The sequence below is a fragment of the Triturus cristatus genome, chromosome 12 (genome assembly GCF_964204655.1).
Source record: "Triturus cristatus chromosome 12, aTriCri1.1, whole genome shotgun sequence".
Classification (NCBI taxonomy): domain Eukaryota; kingdom Metazoa; phylum Chordata; class Amphibia; order Caudata; family Salamandridae; genus Triturus; species Triturus cristatus.
The window spans coordinates 597,501,675-597,521,975 of record NC_140595.1 but is presented as its reverse complement, the minus strand read 5'-3'; positions in this window follow the sequence as shown (position 1 = coordinate 597,521,975).

Sequence of the window (20,301 nt, the reverse complement as noted above, 5' to 3'; positions counted from 1 at the left end):
TAATGCTTCTTTCCGCCTCAAATTAAGTTCCCTGTTACCCCCTCTGGGGTTTTGTGTCAGTAATTCAGTTCCATAGAAGACAAATTGTTTGTGCTGCCCCTGTGCCTCACAGACTGTTGCATGGATTGCCATTGGATATCTAATGGTTGAAAGAAGATTCAACCATTTTCCTTGCCTGTTATTTCCTTCTTGTGTCTATACTCCCTATCCCTTTACTTCAACGCTCGGTACAGGATTGTGCCGTTAGCTATCCCTGTTGTGCCCTGTATTTCGTCCATCCTTTTGTTATCTTAATTGAATAAATATTCCTCTGTCCGGCTGGACATTGGAAGACTATCCATAGTGCTCATTGTAGTCTATGTTGAAATGTTTATACTATTTCCTCCTATGCCAAGGACCTTTGTTCTTTAAAATAAGTTATTACCCGAGGTCCCCAGGCTACCAGATCGGGTCCCCTTGTTCTTTTCTCTACTATTAGTCAAGATCTTTGACATGGGCGAAGACGCCAAGGTGTCGGGAGCCCTTTTTCCACCTGAGGTGTTGTCTAGCTGGGCCCAAAGGGCGATTATTTTTCTTGGGAATGCGAACTGCGCCATCTCTACGGAGAGGCGCAGGTTGCTCCTGATCAAACTGGACCCGAAACTTGGCAAGCTGGCTACCTCAGAGGCGGTTCAGGTGGCTCAGGGCGGCCTGTTCAGGGACCCGTTTGTGAAGGAATTGAGCACATTTGTCTCTACCTTCAATTCATTGGACAAAGCTCAGTCCACCGCCAAGCGCATTTTTAATGCACAGGTTTTTCGCCGGGGCCGGTCGTGGCAGGGGGCATACGGCCGGCCAGTTCTCTCAGACAGCCTCCAGTAGAGGACAGCAGTCGCAGAGGGGACAGTACCAAGACTCGCGCTTCGGTAGATTCTATCCCACCAGAGGTCGTTACCGCCGCAGAGGTCAACAAAACGGAACATGAGGTGGAGGCGCTCCCCCTGCTCACGGTAAGTTCAGTTATCATCCCATGTCATTGCTTGGGGCGCAGGTTGGCTCACTTCATCAACAATTGGCAGGCTCTGACATCCGACGCATGGGTGCTCCAGACCGTTTAAGGTTTTCATATAGTTTTTTGGTTCTCCCGTCCAGACCTCACCCCCGAAACCGATCAGGTTTTCTGGCAAGGAGGCGAGTTTGATAGATAAGGAGATTCAGGAACTCCTGAACAAACGTGTAATTTGCCATGCAACTCCCCACACAAGGGCCTTTTTGAGCAATCTTTTCCTGGTTCAAAAACAGGATGGGGGCCAGCGCCCGGTGATAATCCTCCGAGAACTCAACGAATGGCTGGTCTATCGCCGTTTCAAGATGGAGGAAATTCACCTTCTTCGAGACCTGCTGCGTCCCAAAGACTGGATGGTTTGTATGGATCACAAGGAGGCTTACCTGACGGACCCGATTTTTCCTCCCCACCGTTGTTTCTTGCAGTTCCAGTGGCAGGGACACATTTTCCAATTCACCTCTCTTCCCTTTGGCCTGTCGTCGGCCCCATTGTGTATCACCAAGGTCCTGCATCCGGTGGTGGAGAATTTAAGATCGCAGGGAATCAGGATGATTGTCTACCTGGACAACATGCTCTTCATGCACCACTGTCCGCAAATGCTGTCGAATCAGCTTCGGTCTGCGTTACTTCTCCTGCAGTCCCTGGGGTTCATTATCAACCAGTCAAATTCGTGCCTCCTTCCCACTCGCTCGATCACTTTCCTGAGTTTTGTGATCAATTCCGTGGAGCCTCCCCTCCAGGAAGATAGCGAAGATCCGCCACGAGATTCGGCAGATTTTTCAGAAGCAGGTGACTGCCCAGTGAAGCATCGCCATAGTGGTGGGTCTGTTGTCATCCTCGATCCAGGCCATCTTTCCGGGCCCTTTGCACTTTCGAGCCCTTCAGAGACTCAAAGCGTTTCACTTGTGCAGGGGCTGTCCTACGCCCAGAGAGTCCCTCTTTCCGACGAGGTCAGGGAAGAGCTGCAGTGGTAGCTTTGCCACATGGAGGCATGGAACAGACGGGCCATCTTTGGCTCCATCCCGGACATGGTGATCGAGTCCAATGCCAGCGGCTCAGGATGGGGTGCACACTGTGGAGAGTTCACCACAGGAGGAGGGTGGTCCGCCACAGAATTCTCTCTGCACATCAATTATCTCATGAGGGGCGCGTTCGCGGTCCGTTGTTGGACCAGAGACAGAGCTCAAACATGCGTGCTCCTAAAGATGGACAACGTGGCAGCAGTACGCTACATCAATCATCTGGGTGGGACACGCTCCAAGTCCCTGGCGGATTTGGCCAAGGACTTTTGGGAGTACTGCCTGGCCCACCAGGTGTCCGTGATAGCGGAGCATCTGCCGGGTATGTCCAACCAGGTGGCAGATTGGCAATCCAGATGCCTTCGGGACTCAAGTCTGTGGAAATGTTTCGCTCCGATGTTTCAGATCCTTCAGGACCGGTGGGGTCCCTTCTCTGTCGACCTTTTCGCTTCTCGCCTCGACCACCAGCTTCTGAAATACTTCAGCTGGAGGCCGGACCCGGGGGCATCAGCCACCGGATGCGTTCCTTCAGGATTGGTCCCTAGAGAGAGGTTATGCCTTTCCCCCCTTCATCATGATAATGCGATTAACAATGCAGGTCTGTCGACAGAGAGCGGAGGGGTGGTGATTACCCCTGTCTGGAGAGTGCAAGCTTGGTTTCCATTTCTGATGGAACTTTCCTGGGCTTCTCCAATCCGTCTACCCCAGCTCCCTCATCTCCTGCTCGATCCAGCGGGCAACTCTCATCCCCTGATAGTGAACGAGTACCTATCCCTAATGGCATGGAAGTTTACAGGGCTCGATGGCAGGTCCAAGGGCTTTCGAGACACGCTGCGGAGCTCCTCTCTCGGGCATGGGCAGACAGTACCATCAAACGCTACCGGTCAGCCTGGTCTCGGTGGATGGGTTGGTGCCTGCAGCGGAGTCTGGATCCCATGGGGGCAGAGATCTTACATATCCTGAACTTCCTAGTCTCCCTGGCTTCAGAGGGGTTGGCATACAGAACGATTAACACGTTCCGTTCCGCGATTTCTGCAAGCCACGCGGTAGTGGCGGATCACACGATAGGGGACCATCCGTTGGTGAGAAAACTCCTCCGGGGTATCTGCCTTTCTCTTCCCCCCCAGAAGCACGGTATTCAGTTCTCTGGGACGTGAATTAGGTTTTGAACCCGTTTTCAGATTGGCCCAGCAACAAGTACTTAACACTCAAACAGCTTTCCTCAAAGCTGGTGATGTTGCTGTGTTAGGTGTCCTGTAGACGGGTCTCAGATGTCAGGGCCCTGGACATTTCCAGGAGGTCCTTCACCCCAGATGAGGTCACCTTTCATGTATCCCGTCAAACCAAATGCCAGTCTGTGGTCATGTCCTACCCGGCCTTTCCTGACTGTCCTAAACTCTGCATCGTCAGATGCATTAAGGCTTACGAGGCCATGACAGAGGAGTTACACCCGCATGGGGAACGTCAACTGCACGATGGATCCGTTGGGTGATGATAGATACCAAGGATTTTGGGGCACACTCGGCGAGAGGTGCCATGGCATCCAAGGCTTTCATGCTAGGAGCCCGCATGGAGGACATTTTAAATGTGGCAGACTGGTCTTCTGACTCAACCTTTAAGAGGTTTTACTTCAAACCAGTCTTCTCCATAGTGGCCCTGGTGGTGGATAAGGTTTGAACTAACCTAATCCTCGCCTCCAGGTCCTGACATAGAATGAAAAAAATTCCTAACGGAAAGTTTCAATTCTATTAAGGACACGGAGGTGAGGATTAGCCCTCTCTGATCCCACCCAGGTTGATCAGGATGTTCGTCAAACGTAAGTAAAGCGTCTTCCTGTACGGTTATGAGTGTTGACATTAACAATGTGTTTGATAGCCTCATCGCATGCAGAGTTTTACGACTCTTCTTTTCTGCCCGCAGGGACAGAGGCTTCGAAACAGGACTAAGAACTTCCACAGTCGGCTTTGACGCAGGAAGTAAAAGAACGTCCAGCAGGGATCACACTCTATTATTGTCCCAGAAGGCGCCTGATTGGCTGATGGACTGTTCTATGAACTTGATGGTTTTTTGCTACAGGCTTCATGAGAAATAAAGTCCTATTACTGTTTACTGTTGCTGTTCAAGGGTGCTGGAAAATCAATGAAGAATGAAAAGCCTAATCCTCGCCTCCGTGTCCTTAATAGAATTGAAACATTCTGTTACGAAAGCTAAGAAATTTTTCATTATCCCTCAATCTATGCTTGTGTGTCATCTGTTTCCGACTGTACTTATCCAGATTCTCTAAGACCAGTCTATGAAATAAATCTATTGTGTTACCACCCGGTAGGACCAGAATCTATCTCGATTTTCTTTTTCAACCACTTGCTATTGTAAGATCCGAATTAATGTTCAAGTCCTCCAAAAGCCTGGCCATATTACTCAGAGCTTGTTGTATATCTACAATGGATAGTAATAGTTCAGCGTCATGTACATCTTGTACACTTTATACATCAGAAATAAGATTAAATGGAATGTTCACTTTCGTTTTATTTGACACAGAGTTATTACTAAAGAATTTCTTTAATTTAAGTCATCTCACAAATTTTAATAAATCAACTTTAAGTTTAGAGATATCCCCCTCATTCCTTGGACAAAACCCCAAACCTTTCTCTAACAGTGTGATTATGTCTGGAGTAAGTTCCTTGTTCGAGAAATGTATAACCTCAACCTCCATCTCCCGGGTAGCCCTCAGTTTCTTTTGTCCCAGGATCTGAGCTTCATCCCTCTCCTGACTTCTTCTGTTTCCTCCTCTCTTGCCCCATGGGTTTTCTTGTCATGCCTCCATGTCTGGCTTGGTCTCTGTCGCCCGTCTTTATCCTTTGAACTTTCCTTGAAAAAGAATTCTCAGTCATATTGCTTGCTGATGCACCTGCACTCATCTCAATCTCAAGACGTGGAACTCGAAGAGATCGAGATGGTACGACGTGTATTATTTCTAATAGCAATTGAATTGGACGGATGAACAAGTAAAGTGATATATTACATTTAATTAACAGGAGAATACTTGATTGATGTAAATACGGCACGCAATAGTGGAAAACATTATGGCAGCCGGGACGAAAGTAGAACTGGCGGAGAGGTAGCGAGATAAATTGAACAGGAGGATGTGGATATATGGGGTATATATTTAAATAAGAAAGTCAATGAATGGCCTCAAACAGTTGGTTTTGTTTCGAATTGTTCTCCATTACAGGTGGGACAAGAAGGTAGAACTTGTGTGCCTGACAGGTAGGCTCACTCCTTATACGGTTGGGATATGAAGAGGCATGTCCCTTGGTGGTTTCTAGCTCACGTCACAATAATTGCCAGATAGACATGGTACTTAGAGAGAATAGGCACCACGCTCTCAGGCACACGGGCAAAGTGAGTGCAGTTGGTTCAAAAAAAGTATGAAGATGTTGTTTAAATAAAATATATATACATTATTGATTAGATCTTCCATGGGTTTCCACTTTATGAAAAAAGAAAAAAATGCCATTCAGGTTGATTTGGAACGTGGAGTGATATTTCTGTCAGGCTTGCCGAACGCGCGGGTGTGCGGAAGCCTAAAAAACTACAAAAATGGCTGAATCCTGCATCTGACGCAAAAGTGGGAGTCAGCCAGGAAGATAAAAACGTCCCGATTCCGGCCGCTGACGCTTCGCGTTCCGGCATTGGAATCAGGCTACGTCTCTCCGCGTCACTTACCTGGCATTCCCGAATTTCCTCGCTGTGTCGGTGTCGGCCTTCAGGACCTCCCCGCCGCTTCGGCGTCTGCTTTCCTCGTGGTCGCGGCGTCCTCTTCGTCGGACCCAGATCCCTGCAGCCTCTCGCTCCTTCTAGGTCCCCGTCCCCGCTCTCCGGTTCTACAAGATTCATTCCCCTGCAAATTAAACAACACAGAAGGCAAGCCAAAGCTATGTTGCTGCAATTTTGCTGAAGTATTGTTTACTGAACATCGTGTTGTACAAATTGTATTTACTTATCTGACTGGTGTCCTGCGCAGTGGAGATCTGCTCTCTCGTTCATTTTGATTTCTTCCTGAAATTAAGAAACCATATTTTACTTTTTGATTGCTAAGAAGATTAGCTTTTCTGGAGCAAGTACAAAGAAAGGATTATTCTGGGCACCAGATATTTATAGTTAGGTGAGTTCTCACATTCCATTTAATTCCATCACTGCTGCATCTTCCCAAACTTACTTACCTTACTGTTATTTTTCCCTATATGTTTACGTTCTCTCCCTCACCCCAATGAAAATCACACATGGAAGAAGGGAATTAACCAGGTAGACATATATACACCAGAGGAAGAATATAGTGTATTTTCAGAAAGTACATATATACTCACCTCTCCTTCTATTTCTTTTTAACAGACTTGCGTTTTGCTTCACCATCTCTGGTTCCATCAATCCTGATTAGACTGGGGTGTGACGCAGGACCCTCTCCATTCCTTGTTTTCTTTCCCTTCTTCCCCAAGTTGCTATTGATACTTTGACATTGTTGGGTGAGATACGCACATTGGGGAAGCAGTGGACTATTGTTCATTACGTGACGTTCTGCAGAAATATGAGTACACAGAAGTTACTGTTAAACCTTGCCAGAACGCAAAGCCATAAAACATAAAATTGATTTCTGCCTGGACGTTACAGAATGAATCAAGTGACACTTGCAGACCTAGCTCACATGCTGGGGAATTAACAAAAAGAAACCCAAGCCCTCTCAGCACGGGTGGACACTCTCCAAAGGGGCATGGGAACTGAATCTAATTTGGGTAATAGTGTCACGGCTGTCGGAAACACTGACCTAAGATGGCGGCGTGGGAGTGTGCTTGCGCGGGGGAGTTAGGCAGGCTCAAAAGCCTGACTTCCACAAGACATTGCGCTTTGCGTTCCAGTATCCCAGAACTAACGCGTAAGCCGTCTCCTTCGTTCCCGGCGGCGACTCCAGCACGGAGCAAGCCGCGTTGGTGCTCTCCCCAGGACCCGCTCCTCGGACCAGCTTCTCCAGGACCCGCTCCTCGGACCAGCTTCCCCAGGACCCGCTCCTCGGACCCGCTTCCCTGGGACCCGCTCCTCGGACCAGCTTCCCCTGGACCCGCTCCTCGGACCCGCTTCCCCAGGACTCACTCATACAAGACTCACAGGCATCTTCGATAGCAGTAATTTATCATCCCCAATACCCCGGTGATCACGTCGGTTATCCATATTCTCCTGCATGCTCCTCACTGGGCAATAGAGGGAGGGGCGATTCAGCAGGCAGGTGAGGCGATGGTTTTGGGTTCCGCCCGTCGGCCGGACTTTGTTGTTCCGTCAGCCGGCCGGACTTCCGACTGTGCGCCTCATTTGTTGGCGGGATTGCCCCAGCTTTGTTGTCCCGCAGATCTGCCCAAAGTATTGCCTCCAGTTATCAACGTTTTTTTGCTGACAAGGTTGTGAACAGTCGGAGTGGGGACTTGGTCTGCCAAGCTTAAGAAGAGGTGGACTTTGAAGATACGTTAACAGCGTGTATACGCTGCCTTTTTGTTTTCTTTGTGTAAAGGACTTGTGTAATGGTCTTTTGACATGAAGATAGAAAATAGAATTTTCGCAATGGTCAAGAGTCTTAAAGGCAATGGGGTTCCATAAGGAAGTTATATCCCATGAAGCAGATTCACAGATCAGTAGTCTAACCAGAGGGGTAAGCAGCAGTGTTATGTTATGTTATTTTAATTTTATTCAGCGCACAGCTACTCGGAAGTGTCCTGGCGCTATAGAATAGCGTAATAGAGTAATATATGTGTAATATAGTGTTACACATATATTACTCTAGTTGTTTAGTGCTTAATGGTCTTAGTATAATTAAGTACTACCCCTTTACTTCTTTTTCACAGCTCATTTTCCTGGACTATACTACCCCTTCCCAGGTCCTATTCAGAAGAAGGGAGGATTAAGGTATTATAAAGAAATAGTGGTTGCATACAGCTAGACATACATTATCATCTAATACATCCCTTCTTTTCTACTAGTTTTATTTTAGACGAGAATCCTGTGGAAGGTGAATTGCGGCGAGGGATTTCTCCCCCTTTATCTTTCCTTGTTTTGTCTCCCTTCTTCCCCAATATCACCGTTGTTGCTTAGAGTTTGATAAGCGCAATAGGTGGTTAGGGGAGGTAGCGGACCTTGTCTTCAGTTCCTGGGCGCTTCTGCAGAAAGACAGGTGAGCCGTGACAAATAGGACAGGTACGCAGTATCCTGCTCCTCAGCCTTCTAGTGCTAACGTTCCAGTCATGCAAGTAACAACACCACAATCGATTCCCCTGGCTCCCCCCGAGCGTTTTATGGGGGATGCTACTAAGTTTGCACATTCATCAGTCAATGTCAGCTTCATTTTATGTGTAAAGCTGCATGTTTCCTAACCGACCAAGCCAAAGTAGCTTTTGTCCTGTCCTATTTAGGGGGACCTGTAGCCACCTGGTCCATACCCCTCATAGAAAGGGATGATCCACTGCTGCGTAATTATATAGCTTTCAAGGGAGAATTCAAGAAGCTGTTTGATTGACATTCTTTTATGCAGTCTGTAGACTCTGAGCTATTGAATCTTAAACAGGGTACAAAGGATCTTCCAACTTATATCTCCACTTTTAACAGGCTAGTAGCAGAGGCTGGTTGGCCTGAAGAAAAACGTAGTGCCCTTTTTTATAGAGGGTTGAGAGAGGAGTTAAAAGATCTCCTTGCGCAAGTAGTCGATCCCCCTGAGTCTTGTACAGCCCTTATAGATCTAGTAGTTAAGTTGGACATCAGAATTAGTGAAAGAAAGAGAGAAAGAGGAAGGACAGAAGGGCATCTGTTTGTCTATAGAGAGAGAAAGTCAGAAGTTGAAAAACAACAGGAAGAAGCAGAACCTATGCAAATAGGGACTATTAGAGGACCCCGTAATGGAGAAGAAAGGCAAAGAAGGCGCGGTAAAAAAAGTTGTGTTGATATTGTGGACATCCAGGTCATTTCTTAAGAGATTGTCCTGTTAGGTAAAAACAAAGGAGAATGTCGGAAAACTATCACGCTCGGGGTCTCTTGAGACAAAGACTTCGGGTAGTTCAGGTTTCATTGTCTCGCAAACTGAGCCTGTAATGTCATCTTCAAATCCCTTTCTCCTCTCCTCTCGTTTTATATGGGGAGAACAAGTTCTAGATGGCCAAATAATGGTGGATTCAGGCGCCTCAGGTAACTTTATGGACCTTCAATGGGCGCATAGTAAGAAGATTCCTATGGTGCCTAAGACCTCTTAGGAGGAAGTCACAACCATAGATGGTAGCAGTCTTAAATCTAGTCCTGTTACACAAGCTACCATTGATTTAACTCTGGTTATTGAAGAAAGACATCAAGAACGTATCGTATTCGATCTCATTCAATCTCCTCAGTTCCTAGCAATAGTCGGGTTACCCTGGTTACGTCAACATAACCCCATCATAAATTGTACGGAAACTAGATTGGTCTTCAATCCTGAGTTTTGTCAAGAACATGTTTTCCAGAAGTTAAATAATTCAGAGAAAGTAGGAGCTCTCTCTAGGCTTGATGTATCCTCTTTACCTGTTCTATATCACAACTTGAAAGAGGTGTTTGATGTGGAAAAGGCAACTAGCCTTCCATCTCACAGGCCTTATGATTGCAGAATTGACCTTTTGCCAGGTGCTCGCTTTCCTTGTAGTAGGATATATGCTTTGACCGAAAAAGAGAACATCTTTTTTTTTTTATTACATTTTTATTTTCCAAAAAAGACAGCACAAAACATGTACAACAAATACATATTTTTTTTCATGTAGCATATCATGCGTATGCGTATGCGTATCATATGTATGCGTGAATAATCATAAACAAAAACTTTCCCACAAATCCAACAAAATACATAAAGACACCAAATTATACTACCAAAACAAATAAAACAAATAAACCCCCACTTCATTCCTGAGCGATAATTACAAAGTGTCCATTCACTCATACCGCACTTCCAGGCCACACACTACAGCGGAGATAGAGGGCAGCCCTGACGAGTGCCCCTCTTGATATCAAATGGGTCTGACGTCAAACCACCGACACGCACCCTGGCCGATGGATCCGCATATAGCACCCTGATCCACTGTATAAATATAGACGGAAATCCCATACACTGAAGGATAAAAAACATATATTTCTACTCAACCGAATCGAATGCCTTAGCTGCGTCCAGCATTACCGCCGCAGCCGACATGCTTGGCTCCAAAATATGAAACATGGAAAATATAGTCCGTAGATTGTGGGACGTGGATCGGTCAGGTATAAAACCCGACTGGTCCGGCAACACTAGGCACTGCATCAGGGGTTGTAGTTTAACAGCTAATATTTTGGCAAGTATCTTGGCATCTATATTAATCAGTGAAAGGGGTCGATAAGAGTCACATTTATCTGGGGGCTTGTCTTTCTTGAGCAACGTTATGATCAGCGCCTGCCAAAGCGACGGCGGTAATATCCCCGAATCATGCACCTCTGCATATACTTTTAGCAGATACGGTGTGATCAGATCCGCATATGTTTTATAAAATTCGACCGTAAAGCCATCCCGCCCCGGCGCCTTCCCATTGGGTAGAGCTAGAATAGCAGCTTTAATATCCTCCGCATCAATTGGTAAGCTTAGATATTCCCTGTGGACAGCCGAGAGCCAGGCGCACGCCACGTCCTTCAAGTACCCCTCCATCTCAGCCTCTGTCGCCTCCCCCCTGGATGTATAGAGATCCGCGTAAAAGTCGCGGAATTTCTAGGTAATAGCGAGTGGGTGATAATGTTCCTTTCCGTGGGAGTCCCTGATCTTATCTATATGAGGTTGCTCCATACAGTCTCTAATCTTGCTTGCCAGTGTACGGCCTGGTCTCCCCCCAACTCCGTACCTATGCCCCGTGTGCCCACGCGAAATGTATTGTATTTCAGTTTCAGCTAAGGTGTCATATTCCAAGACCAGCTCGTGTATACGGGCCAGAATGTCAGCTAATGGAGCCACTGTGTAGCTACGTTCCAGTGCCTGAAGCGCAGTCTCAACTTTGAGAAGCTGCTCTCTGATATCTTTCAATATGCCCGCCGCGGTACCAATGGACACCCCCCTAATCGTTGCTTTAAAAGCCTCCCACAAGGTGGAGGCACTATCCACTGAACCCTTATTGAGTAGAAAGTATTGTTCTATGGCATCCTCCGAGCGCTGTTGCCACGTGAACGGGCGACCTACGGCCATCGGAATCCTGATGTCTAATTGTACCGGATTGTGATCTGATAGAGTGCGCGGCAAGTTCGCGACCTCCAGTACCCATTCGAGCGCATCGCCACCCAGCAGCCAATAGTCTAATAACGATTAACTGTTGTATAGCGGTGTCGCATGCGTTCCCTCTTTCACTAGGGCATTTCGCACCCTCCACACATCACCCAATCCAAATTCTAGCATAGCACTTTTTACACATTGGGCCACTCTGGGAGTTTGGTGCGACATTGGATTAGACTTATCTAGATCAGGGTTCAAATATGTATTTAAATCCCCTCCCCACAGAATATCTGCTTCCGGGCCATACCCTCAATTTGGCATACATTCGTAAAAAACACTCCGGGTCATCCACAATAGGTACGTACATGCTGACTATAGATACCAAGGAGCCTCCCAGCTTACCCTGTACCATTGCACAACACCCCTCCTCATCTACATATGGCCGGGCAGGCATAAATGCGACGCCGCCGTTTAATCAGAATCAGCGATCCTCTGGCATACGATGAATAAGAAGACGCCAGTTTAAATCCCGCCCATCTTCCAGCAATACCTCGCTCTGTATGCTTAGTCAAATGTGTTTCCTGCAACAGAGCAATATGTATGTCATGGCGAGTCAGAAAAGCCAACACCTGGCGAACTTTCTTTGGGGAATTGAGACCCCTCACATTCCAAGTCAATAATCTATATCGCTCACCCATAATGAAGCTTGGTGACCCCTGCCAGCCTAACAATCAATGCGATCAACAAGAGAAGGGCAGTTCCAGTGCCATACGCGCCCAACTTGCCATACCGACCAGCTCTCACGCCAACCGACAAAAATACAACAATCACACAAATAAAAAACAACACAGACCCCCATCGTCCCACCCACCACCCACTCCAATCTCCCAATTAGGTCGGGACCATCTCCATCCCTCCACCCTCACAATTACCCCATCTTCCATACCACTCGTCAAAAGGGGAACACCCACTAGGGGGGAGGGAATGGCAGCGAACACTCACTCCGTGGTGAGATTTGCCAGACTTTAACTATGTGGCACACCTGTGCGCCATCAACCATGAGTGCATTCAACGTCCAAGACGCTGAACCAGTGTAATGCAAAACAACTACATGCAAATATGTGAACTAGATATGGGGGAACCGTCCCCCAACTACAACAGTTCAAACAAACGAAATCAGATCAGCAGCCACCCGTAACCACATTATAAATCCACCCTCGTCCATCAAAAAGACAATGTCACCATTACTAATCTGTGTCCTAGATTTGGTGAGGCTGACTGGCTACCCAGGCCGCCCGCCCTGTCGGGGCCTAGATTTGCAGATATGTTTTGAAAATTTCAGGGCTGACTTTGAGTCCGTGAAGAAGTGCGCTTGGCCCTCGTGAGAAATTTTCAATTTGGCAGGGTACAACATTGCATATGGTACAGAGGCAGTCTGCAGCAGCTTCTTCTCCGGCACAAACTCCCTATGTGCTGCCTGCACCGCAGGGATGTAGTCTGGAAAAAAAGACCGGTTGTCTCCCTTATAATTGATGGGGCTCCTAGCTCTGGCCTCCCGCAAAATTGCGTCCCTGTCAGCATAGTTCAGTAGGCGCGCAATTATCGGGCGCGGTGGTGCACCTGGTTTAGGTCTAGGGCCCAATGATCGATGTGCTCTCTCCACAATCATTACTGTTGATAACACAGAGCCAAATAGTTCGCGCAGCAGGCCGTCAATGAAAGTCTCCATTTTGGAAATGGCGGTGGACTCTGGCAGGCCAATTATACAAAGATTGTTGCGCCTAGATTGCGCTTCTAAATCCTAATTTTTCGCTTTAATGACCTCTAAAACTTTCTCCATTTCTAAAATTTGGGTCCGGGATTCTGCTTGCGAGTCCTGCGTGTCGGATAGTCTGTTCTCCAAGACATCAAGCCTATGTTCATGCGTGTCCGCCTTCTTCTTTACCACATCAAGACTGGTCACTAGCGCGTCTATTTTACTGTCTATTGATTTCATCCCAGAATGCAATTCTAGCAGGATAGTCCTGGTGTCGTCCTCCGAGTCTTCCACACCCTCCGAAGCGCCCTGCGTCTCAGGCTGGGCATTATATAGTAATGTCAACTCCTATCTAACCTCTCAGACCCACAATAATACCATAACACTCAGTAGTGTGCAGCCAAATATAGCTCATCCATTCTGGTTAATAACTCCCTTTTCCTGCTTAATGTTCTTACCCTCACACAATACCTGTCTCCTATGGGTCTTATCCATCACTCAGTGCAGTACCAGCCCCTATACCAGTCATCACCAGCTGAACAGAAATGGAATACCTGAAGCAATTTGACACATAAAGCCGGCTACTCTGAGGACTGAACTCTACTCCAGCACTGCAGGTCCCAATTAGCTGCATCCTATGCGTGCCAATTTACATCTCACAATGGCACTCAGCTAGGAGATGCTAGTAACATCCGAGCAGATCTTCCTGATCACTTCTCTCACCAAACATGCCTGCTCATGACCATGAACTTTAAACAAAATATCAGACTGGACAGCTCAGTGCAGTAACCATATAAATAGGTTATGATTGTAAGAAATATCACTAAAAGACCTGTACCGTTGCTCAAAGCTGCACGCATACCGAAACAATGTGAAGTGCGCAATTGTGTCTACCTAATAAAAACTTATTTTGACTTGTACTTATGTAGTTGTCGATTTACTTATATGCTATTACGCGACCTCCTCTGATGTGTCTGTAAAACGTACCTTTTGTCCCTAAGTTTTGTCCCAAATTTTGACCTTTTGTCCGGAATTTTTGTCCTGAATTTTGACCCTTTGTCTCGAATGTTTACACTCACCATCCTGAATTTTCACCCATGCCAGTCGGTCACCCTAAGTCAGAGTTCTTCAATCTGTGGGGCGCGCCCCCCCAGGGGGGCGCGACACCATGTCAGGGGGGGGCGCGCACTCCTCTAAAATCTTACCTTTGTTCGTCTCACTGTCACGCCTCGCAAGTCTTCGCCCATTTCAAATACGGTTTATTTTTCTTGTAGAACTCCGGTAACAGAGGGGTGGGTTGGAGGGGGGAGGGAGGGTAAATTGAGGAGGCACTGCGTGCCCCTGCTTTTGTTATGTTAAGAGCAGACACATTAACAGTCCAAGGAGGGGGTTAATTCATATAGCTGAAATGCTTCAGCTGCAGTGGGAGGCAGGAAGTCGCTCTCCTCTGCTAAAACCGAAAGTAGAGGAATGGACAGTCCTGTTCTTTTGCGTACGATTTCACAGCAGAGGCTCCTTGCCTCCAACATTTAGCTGAAGCTTTTCAGCTCTATGAATTGACCGTGCTTAATTTGTAAAATAATAAGTGCCCTGCTAAACATTTCTCAGAAGAACGTGATCAGTGCTTTCAAAGGTCGAGGTGGTGAATACTGAGGCTGCGTTGTCTTGATTTCACAACATGCCTCTAGCATTCACCGCCAGAACTGCCTGCCCCTTTACCTCACACTTTCACATTCATTTTCCTCCCTTTTCTCCCTTTGTTACTATCTTTCCGTTTTTCTCTTCCTCTTTTTCCCTTTTTGAATTTTCTCTCTTACTTGGGATCAAATTATATGTTAAGAAAACATAAGTGCTAGTACCTAAAATGTGTGTTGGTGGGTCCTATCGGCAAACACTGGCTTGAAATAAAGACTGTAATACTTTACATGGGACAGAACTGGTAATTCGCTATAAAACCTTATATATTCAAGTGAAAAGTGCCTGCCCTGTTCAGAAGCAAGCAATACTTTTAATGAACCGATTTTCAATATATCAGGTACTGTTCAGCAGAAGTGCATTACTCTACGTGGGAACAGATACTTCAAACATAACTATTTTTAGTGGCATAGCACTGACAGCAGCAATATATGCAACGAAGAGTATGTCACTTCCGCGCAGAACAGCAACTCTTCTTTCTTGTACTTTTGGGGGGCCGTACATAAGCACCTGGTGTATGTTTCTATACTCATCTGTTTTTAACCCACACCAGTGCTTATTCATGTATAAATTAGTAGCGTAAATCAGGTGTCAAGTGTGAGGATCACTGATGATGGCGAGCATGAGAGAGAAAGGGAAAGAGCAACTAAGTGAGATAGAACAGAAAAGAGAGGAACGGAATACGAGGCAGAGTGTGATAGAGATCAAATGAAGGAGAGCTTCAGAGAGAGAGATGGCTCTGTTTTCCTATGCAGCGTGAAATGACAAAACGTGCTGTAGCAACCGCTATGTAAAAGCAAAATAACAACAATGCACTCTCTAATTTCATGCCCTGAAGGTACTAATTCAATAATTAACATTTGCATTGTTAGTATGCTGAGTTATGTAGAGTAGTTATTTAATAATATTTATTAACCACCCAGAGGCACTTTAGGTTGTGCCACGCAACATACAGTGGCCCATAGTGACATCGTGACTATAGAACACAAAAGGTCTGGACTAGATATCCAGAGTTGTGTGTCTTAGCTGTCACGCACTTGGAGGTGTTAGGAATTACAAATACTCTGATATGCAGGCATGAATCTTGGCTCACGCTCTCACAGCCGCAACACTCACCGGGACTCGAGAGGTCAAGGTCACGCAAAATTCTTAACATGTACCTGCCACCACAAAGTCTGTTAGACAACATTGATCTGAAGTAAAATAGGTAACATCATTAATTTATTATTAGTTCTTTTTTTATTTTAAACATAAGCCCGACGTGTACTAAACCCCCACTGCTTCAGGTAAGCAACTTATCATACCACTAAGGAATTCTCAATTAGGTGTTCATTCAGCGCCCTCTCTGTGGCCTTTCACCTTTGTCTTCGGATCCATAACTGGTTGGTGGGCAATTATCCCATTATAATGCTGCCTAAAATGTTTGTTAATGATTCCTAGAGAAGAATTGTTTCTCGTGTATGAGCTCTGAGCTAGGGAGTGCTCGAAAAATCTGTCAACACTGTCTCCATTACAGTTACTTAGTTGGCTGAAAATGTCTGCAGAATATTCAGCTTTGAGAGAAACTGCGATCAAAACTCTCTTGCCTTTCAGCTCATCCTATTTATGTGAGATTGGGTTCTCAGCACTTGCGATAATAAAGACTAAGTACTGTTCAAGACTGGATGTGGAGCACAACCTGAGGATGGCAGTAACAAAAATCCATCCACAGATTGACCATCTCTGTGGCGAAAAACAGGCACACCCGTCACATTTATGTTAGTGGTGCTATTATCAATCTATGCCATGTGTAAAGCAAAGCATCCTAGTAAAAATAATTTGCGCACATTTTATCTTGGAAAATTATGTTTTGAGTTGTGTAATAAGCTTCTGTCATTTCACCACACCCACTCACAAACCTGCAGTTTACTAAACACTCTTATTGTGGAACATTATTTGCCGGATATGGCCCGGGATATGCACGTGGCGGTTGATTATGTAGTGTACCAGATTCCAGAAATTTCTGTCAGGTGGTGGGGGGGCCCAACATCTGAAAAAATTCAACTGGGGGCTCAACTTCCAAAAGTTTGAAAACCTCTGCCCTAAGTAGACGGATCTTTGATGAAGCCTATCGCCCAGGCAGTGAATAAGGAAATGTTGTTTGCCTAGTGTTTCTGTACCCCTTAATGGGCCTAATGGACCAAGAAGCCTATAGCCTGAAGGATTGGTGTTTTTTATTGTTCTTTGATTGCTTATACATTTTTGTACATATATGTAATACGTTGATGACAGAACATTTGGTAACATTAGCGTGATTCGTGGTTCCAATTGCAGGTAAGATTTACATCAATTAGCCCTGAAACCGTAACAAACAAAGCTCTAACCATCAGCTGATCTTTTAGATTTGATTTAACATATTTGAACAGTTACATTAATATTTGATGTATCCTCTTTTGGGGGTGCCCGTATCCACATTATATTACAATTAGTAGTTCTCATTTTTCATCGTTTCTACTCCCATCCCATCTGAAAGAACCCTTATTGACTGTGTGTGGATGGTTTTGCAACCTGTCTTCATATCATAGTACCTTTTGTAATAGTCATATAAACTGGAGAGATAATCTTTGTCTTTGCAGATCTACTGAACCTCCCCAGGAGGCAAATCGCTGAGGTGGAATCTAGGTGTTTTACTGATGTGTCTTGCACCTTGGCTTATCAGTGAAGACCTGTAATACAGTATGAAGGGGGCACAACCACAATTTATGGAAAAAGTCAGTGTATCTGGGCAAGTCACTAATGTTCCTGGGTACCTTTCCAGTAGTCGTGATGGGGAAAGGTAAGCGTAATGCAAAGAATTAAATTGCGTACATTTGATGCAAGGGTTTCTGTTCGCTGTTTTTTTTATATTCTATTATATGCGTCTTCCCTTATCAGAAAATTCTTCACCAGGTTTTTGATCCCATGCTGGGTAAATAAAATGTGGGGGCTAGTGTTTGTTGTATGTTTGTCACTGCTTTACAATTGTGCCCCATTAGTTAAGAGAAAACATAGTGACTCTGATCTTTGGGGTTCATTCATATATTTGCCCCACATCATTTTGACTGCCCAGCACATGGCGTTCTATGTTAAAAATTGGGCGGTATTAAGCATATATGTGTCTTGAACATTTTCAAATGTGCTGAACCTACCGTTAGTATATAAATCCCCAAGAACAGTGCTTCCCACTTGTGTCCAAGGTTGAATTTTGTGTATTTAAGCCACCTGTGCCAATCTAGTCATAATCCGCAGCAGCAGGTCTGGGAAGTATAGTGTAGTAATTCCTTTTCATCATATATTTCAATCAACAGGCTTTTAATGTTTGTAGAGATCTCCGGTGTAAATCTTTCATCTTAGTTCTGCTAAGGATCTCCTGTGATTAATCCGTGTTTCCCCAAGTAGTTCATTAGGTCTATACTCTTGTTTTCTGTCTCCAATAATATCACTCTCAATAACTAAACCAATTGAGCAGCCAGGTAATAGATTTCCAGCTTGGGCACTGGTATCCCTCCTGCATCTAATGGAGGCATATCCTTTTCTAGGGAGACATCTCTTCTATTTGGGTCTTATATCAACCCCGATAATATGGATCATAGTTTCATGACACAAAATATTGGGAGGAACAAGGAGAGTAATATGAACAGATATAGCAACCTGCACAGTATAATCACCTTGGTTATGGCCACCCTCCCCAACAGGATAGGAACAACTAGATCCAGAACGGTATCGATTGTCTGCTAATGATGACTCGTTTGTCTGAGCTACCCCCCTTTTAATTGGTAATCAGTGGTAGAGTGGAACTTCAAGATAGTTGAAGGTTTGTGACTCCTAGGGTAATGACTCTCCAGTGTATAGTGGCTGTTTATCCGGGCCTAGTGGCCTAAGTGAAAATAGATAGGACTTATTCCAGTTAAATGAAAGACCTGGTATATCACAGAATTTTGCAAACATCGATATACTATTTGCTTTGTCTATAAACAGTAATGGGGCATCATCTGCGTACCTGGCCACTCTATATAATCTACAGCATCCATCAATTTTTCAGTCTTGGGCTTGTGTGCATAGCAAGCACAGCAGCATCTCCATGGCAAGGACGAATAGAATGGGAGACTAGGGGCTTCCCTACCTGGTGAATCTTTGAATCTGCCATCTGTCAGAGAATATTTTGCCACTACTGACCCTAACCATCCGCTGTGTATATATATAATACCCACATAAACCTCTTAATACTGTCCTCCCTATCTTCACAAAGACCATAAACAAATATGGTGAGAGGAGGGTATCAAAGGCCTTTTCTGTGTTTAGTGATGCACCTGCTGTTATATCACTTCTGGTATGTACGAAATCCATAGTATGAAAACTGTTTAAGTGTGTATTTTTCCCTGGCATAAATCTATCCTGATCAGCTGGTATCAGGTACTGTAGGCATAAAAGTAATCAGTTTGTAATAACCTTACCTAAAAGATTGCATTGTGTGAAGCCGCAATAGTGGCCTGTATGATTTAACATCGAGTAGGTCTCATCCATGTTTGGGCAGTACTGTTTTATGATTTCTCTAGCTGTTTCCGTAAGTACTCTTTCAGTTTTGAATTCTAGGTAATGTAGAACTCAAGGGGCAACCCATCCAACCCTGGTGTCTTCCCATTAGCCAATTGGTCAGTTACAGCCTTAATTTCCTGTACGTCCAGAGATTAATTTAACCTTTGTGTCTGCCCTGGGTACAGCTTCGGGGTGTTTATAGAATCTAAAAAGTCTATCATACCTGCAAGTTGGGAGAACTTCATAGCGTCGTACAGAGTTTTATAATTAACAATTAACACTTCAAACACTTCATTTATGTCTATCTGTGTCATCGCTAGCAGACTGGATTGCATGTGTATAGCACAAATCGTTTTATGGGGCGATATCTGATTTCACCAGCCACAACAGGATATAGCCTGCTCTGTCGCCTTCCCCGTGTGGTTGTGTAAAATATTATTTATAATTCAGAAATCTAAGGTGTTCTAAAAGGGTCTGATATTCCTTGGTCACCTTCAACAATCCTGCCCCATCTATTATGCGCCTGTCCTAATGAGTTTCAAGTGTGCAAAGGTGTTGTTCTGCTGTGGTAAGTTCCTGGGTCAAAATATTTTTAATATCATAGGAGGTTTTAATGCATATTCCTCTTATGTTGGATTTAAATATGTCCCATTCCACAATAGGATGGGAGGCTGTACCCTCCTTTGCTTCAAAATATAGTTCTGTAGTTTCTCCAAGCTCGGAAAGGTGGGACAACCAGTAGTCTTTTGGGTCATGACCTCCATATTGGTACCACCAGCACCACCCTCCCATAGCTGTGTTACAATTAGTGGATTGTAGGCAGAGTGTGGGTGACATAGGTATTCTGCTAAGTCAGTTTTTGTCAGGCGCATGAACCCCGAGAATATGTGTACTTGTGTATGTAGTCCGTGGATGGTTGAGTAGTATGAATAAATCTGATCTTTGGGGTGCGGTT